The sequence below is a fragment of the Triticum aestivum genome, chromosome 3D, assembly GCF_018294505.1.
Source record: "Triticum aestivum cultivar Chinese Spring chromosome 3D, IWGSC CS RefSeq v2.1, whole genome shotgun sequence".
NCBI lineage: Eukaryota > Viridiplantae > Streptophyta > Magnoliopsida > Poales > Poaceae > Triticum > Triticum aestivum.
The window spans coordinates 90,951,734-90,956,951 of record NC_057802.1 but is presented as its reverse complement, the minus strand read 5'-3'; the positions used below and the strand labels follow the sequence as shown (position 1 = coordinate 90,956,951).

The following is a 5,218-nucleotide window of genomic DNA, read 5'->3' as shown; positions in this document are numbered from 1 at the left end:
TGGCCGACTGCGGTGACGACACTCGACGTCGTACCCCTTCCTGAAGGCCCCGTCATGGCGTTCTCACTCCGGTCGTTTTGCTCCAGGTGAAAACCTCATCCTCTGGATCAGGCGGTGGCGACTTCGATGGTCGTACCTTTCTAGGAGGCATCGTTTTGGAGACCTGGCTTCGTTCTCGATTTTCACGGTGCAGGTCTCCGTCGGCGCCAAGCGATCTCCATAGTTTGCTTGGTGTGGGTGGAGTGGTTTATTGGTGCCCGGCACCTTTGTATCTTGCCTTGGGTGTGTGTGTTGTGTGCGGTAGTCTTGTGTGTTTTGTATTGGTTCTTTGATGTACTCAGTGTTGCTTTATATATAAAGCGGGGGAAACCCTTTTTCGTCAACTTCAGCTCAAAAACCTCAGTTCACATGTTATGCGCCTCCAGCAAAAAAATGATAAAGGAAATTTTACAGCCATGGGACAAAAAAGAAGGAAAAAAATCTAAAGCAACCACAACGCTCTCACTCCTAGGGAAGTGAGCCTAGCTCACTTGGCTAGTGGAGTGGATGTACAACCCAACCACCCAGGTTCAAGTCCTCACGGGCGTGAATTTGGGTTCTTATTATTTAAAAAAAACTCGCTATGGGGGGCTTCCCCTACCGCTTTCCTTTAAAAAAACGCTCTCACTCCTCCCTGGCCACTCACTCTTTCCTTCGTCTCGCCGCGGTAGGCCGGCAAGAATGGGCAAGGGCGGTGGCTCTCTTTCCAGTAAGAGGCAGCGCCTCCGGCTCCCGCTGGCCCTACATTGTTGTACCACTCCTTCATCCCGCCCCCAGCGCGGTGGCGCACAATGTCTGATTCTGGTCGTGGCCACGCCCGGCGACTCGCACGCACCTTGCAGCGCGAGGTGGGCTCCATCCCATGCGCTCAGAGAACGAGCTCGGTGTCCTGGATACCATCCCCACGCCGTGCACACCTGGATCATGTGGTGCACCCCAACGCCGACGGCTTCTCTTCGCCGCCGAGCTCCTCAACCCGCAGGCCACCTTCCATTGGTCAGCTGCTCCCCCCGCTTCTATGAATCCGAGACTTTCCTATATTGCAGTCAATATCTATACAATAATATGGGAAAATTTGTTTCTGATCCTCAGCACATCTGGTCCTGAAATCACGCCCACCCACTTTACTCGGGATCTGTGTGTTTTCTGTATTTAGTCTCGTATTCGGCAGAAGTATTGTGGTGGTATTCCAGGATGGACCCGACGCAATAATTGATCGTTCAACAAGTCCGTCGTCCCAGGGAAATCGTGGATGGATCAGGAAATTTTCTGGGCCTGCCTGTTCAGTTGTGTGTGAATCCCACCTACCAGCCGCTGTTGTTCAAAAAATAATACCAACCCCTGGGTGGATAAGAAAGCAGCGAACCCCATCCTCTCACACTCAAGAGACGCAATTATTTTTCCCTCAAAAAGGAAAGACACAATTATTTTTGGCTAAGCTTAGAAGTGAAATTCAGTGCAAGCCTTGAAAAAAAATTGTGGTCTTCCAGTTTTGAGTGCTACACAAACGATCTCCTTCATACACTTTGTTCGCACGACGTTGAGACACTCTTGCCAAATATTATTCAAAACCCAAGCTCCAAAGAATACAGGTTATAGACTCTTTTCACATATTATTCCAAGTACAAGCTCCCAAGAATACAGGTTATAGAAATGTAAGCTTCCCCCGAGGAGTCAAAACTCATCCTAATCTCTGGCTTCCTACATTATCGGATGGGCTTATCAGCATACCTCCTGATCATTTCTTCCAGCGGACTGACTCTACCAGGACAAGGTGCTGTATCAAGAGGTGCACGGCCACGAACTGCAATTTTATATGCAGACGTTTTAGGTGTTGCATTCACTGGACATGGTATCATTACAAGAAGGAAAGGTGCGCTCTGCCGCACCAGTTCTTCACTTCGATGCTGATACAACTTTCTTTTTACATAATCATTCTTCAGGATAGTTGCACCTTCACATTTTATTAGAAATGAAAACTGTGAAAGAGCCACATCAACAATATAGTTTCTTCTAACAAACTCTGAGATTTCAGAGCAGGTTAAACTTGCAGCTGTCACGTATGTGGATGTGCAAAGCATATCAGAAACTCAGGATACTTGTAGAATTAATCCACTCTAGATTTTAGAAAGAAAGAAAAACTCATTTTTCAGAGTTAAGGTCATCACACACACAGCCAGTGTGTCATTCCTCCTTGGACTACTTCAACATTTCTCATTATCCAGTCAGCTTACTCCTCCCTAGCTTGTGTCAAAGAGCCCAGCGCATACCTCCAATCTCTGTTGTCTTCACCTCGTCAAAAATGTATTCATGTCTACAATTGTTAGGAGAAACAACACAATAATATTGGCAAGTAGGTACTGTAAAACAACACACAATACAAATCGTCGACAGTTGGCAGTGCTCGGGTACAAAATTACGTGGCTCTATAATCTCTTCAAATCAAGAACCAATTTAACTATGATAGAAACATATTTGCCTCTCCTTCAGTTCAAGGCCCACACTTTCCCTCTAAGGATGAATTGGACTGAAACAATGAAAATAAATTCGGTTCCGACATGATTGGTGCGACAATGAACATAAATTTTCCAGCACGAACAGAACCTAAAAAAGTCTTTACGCCTTAAACCTGAAATCAACCCAGAAGTTTCACTTTTTAACAACATGATCTGCACTGGACAATCAGAGAGATATGACAAATATGGAAAATTCATGAAGATTGTGCTGATGATGGTTCTGATGTGAACATGACCCCCATTGATGAACAACAAAAGGGAGGGCCATGATGGTCTGTTGTTGGGGAAGGAGAGCAAGCACAAGAAAGCTAGGTCGCAGCAAGGCTTGGCGCATCTCCGATATGTTGTCAGCGCCATCCTACCAAATAATCTTCCTTCCCACTGCTGCCTCAGTCGTGCTGAACCCGCTGGAGCTGGATGCATAGCCCAGGGGAGACAAGCCAATGACGGGCATAAGCTCTGCATTGGATTGGAGTCTTATAACATTAAAAATTATAAAATAGATAATACTATCGTCAACTAAAATTTTAATTAAATAGAAAAGTTGTAGCTATAGTTTTCTGTTGTGCCACAACTGTCTGGTCGTACAATGGTTATGTGTTTTGCGTGCTGAATTAAACCTTCTTACCCTAACATTTCCTTTAGAACTGCAGGTGCCACTCGTCACTCCATCTGAAAACAATCTTGGCTAGTCCATCTATGACATGATCCATCTAAAAACTTCTTGGCTAGTCGTATATATGAAACACCAATTCGCATTAGTATGACCAGAAAAATCACGAGGATACCCAGCTGAAACGAGTAATCACAGCACCAAGCATATATGCTCATGCACAAGTATGTGACAGTGCTTGCAAAAATCAAAACCATTCTGTCTGAAAGTTTCAGAACTCTAATTTTACTTTTTACCTTCTGGTCGACCTGGGCGCCTCCGGGTTCACTTTCCCGGTCGATTCCACGGACTGGGTTGACTACTGTTTCCTCTTGCCGCCAGAATCCCGGGGCTCAGCAGCTCCGCCGAGGTGCCCAACCACAACCGCGCATGAGGAATCGGCGCCAGCCATGTCTGTCTCCACTAAGTCCCTTGCCGCCAACGGATCTGGCACCTCAACGTCCGCAACCACCTCACTGATCGGAAACCAACAGCATGCTAAAAAATCAAAGGCCCATGGTTGCCATAGTCCGCTCTCATGTATGCAGGGCGAAAAGATCGGAAGAATACGACGGATCAATTACCTGTCAACCGGATCCAGTAGAAATTCGAGTCCGTTGTCAGGCAGGGCACCGTCTTCTCCCATATTGCCCGCCGCCGCCATTCTTTTCGCCTTCCGCCGAAGAGATGCAGTACCAGCCCGTGTCCAAAGCAGGCGGCCATGGCCGAGGCCGAGGGTCCCCTCTTGTCGGCCATGGATGCCATGGCGGCCATGGCACACAAGCCGCGTGAGCGCAGATTCGATCGGCAGCCCCTTCCTTGACGAGCACGAGCAAGTCGCGGACGTGGAGCTCTGCCGCCTAACCTTGGCGATCTAATAGCGGATCCGGCGATGGGGAGAAGCGTGGGGGTGGTGGAGGTGGCTGAGAGGGAGATACGGTAAGGCGGGGGGCGGCGGCGGCAGAGCGGGAGATGGGGGCGACGGCTTCTCCTCGAGGGGATCGATACGAGAGGTGTTTGTGCGGGGTGGTTTTTTTTCGTGCGTGTGGTGGGTGTGGGGGACGAAAAATAACCAACGAAAACAAACCGGACGAAAGTGGTGGGACAAAAATTGACCGGCGGAGACTACCAACTGCTCCATTAGAAGTAGAGACTAATTAGACTAACTAACTAAATTAGTCCCTAATCTAGGATTTGGGCCGGCCATACACAACCAGAACACACGCACACGCAGGGCTAGCCATGGTTAGCACTTAGCACGCATGGGCACAAGGCCACGGCGGCCATGGCCAGCAGCTGCAGTAGGCAACAGCCGCAGCTAAGCAACGAGCAGCTAGCGAGCACTAGAAGCAAACAGCAACTAGCGGCACACAGCAGCAGAAGTAGCAATAAGCAGCGGCACGCAGGGACAGCAGCGCGGCAGCAGTAGCACAACGGCAAGAGCAGTAGCAGCGCATCAGCGAAGCAGCAGGGACGAGCAGCGGGCGAGGCCACGCGCAACCGGGCGCGCGCGGAGGCACGACTGGGCGCAGCCGTTCACGGCCAGAGGTCCACGGCGGGCGCGGCTGGGCCTGTGCGCAGCGTGGCCGGGAGGGCGGCGGCGCGTGGTGTGGTTGTGCGCGGGTAGGAGCGGGCATGCGGCGCAGGCAGGGCAGGCGCACGTGGGTGCGGGGGTTTGTGGCCGGAGAAGACGTCGGCGACGAGGTTAGGTGGAGGCAGTGGCTCAGCTCAAGGGATACGGGAACACGGGCTCGCACCTGATGAACTGACGGGCTAGGCTGCTTCTAAGCAACGCCACGACCACGCTTATGTGCTGGGGGAGCACTAGAGTGATGGCACGGAGCTCGGCAGCGGCGGCGGAGCTCCGGCAATGGCGACGGTAGCTAGGGGAATAGATCGAAGGCGAGAACAGAGGGGAAACGCGCGGTGCTCACATTGGTGATGAGGAGCGGCTCAGGGCAGCCGGAGGTGGTCGGGATGCGGTGGCCGAAGGCGGAGAAGCTGGTTCGAT

General features: G+C 50.7%; 1 long non-coding RNA gene across 3 annotated transcripts; it reads right to left on the bottom strand.

The window, feature by feature from the left end:
• Positions 1 to 1,579: 1,579 nt before the first annotated feature.
• Positions 1,580 to 4,247, bottom strand: LOC123077628 (uncharacterized). Of its 3 annotated transcripts, XR_006436737.1 has the most exons (3): positions 3,792 to 4,247; positions 3,184 to 3,683; positions 1,879 to 3,014 (listed from the first exon to the last, which is right to left on the bottom strand). It is a non-coding gene; the product is annotated as an uncharacterized lncRNA (long non-coding RNA). The 3 variants fall into 3 exon arrangements; XR_006436738.1 differs by having other exon boundaries at positions 1,580 to 3,705; XR_006436736.1 differs by having other exon boundaries at positions 1,879 to 3,683.
• Between the last annotated feature and the right edge of the window lie 971 nt (positions 4,248 to 5,218).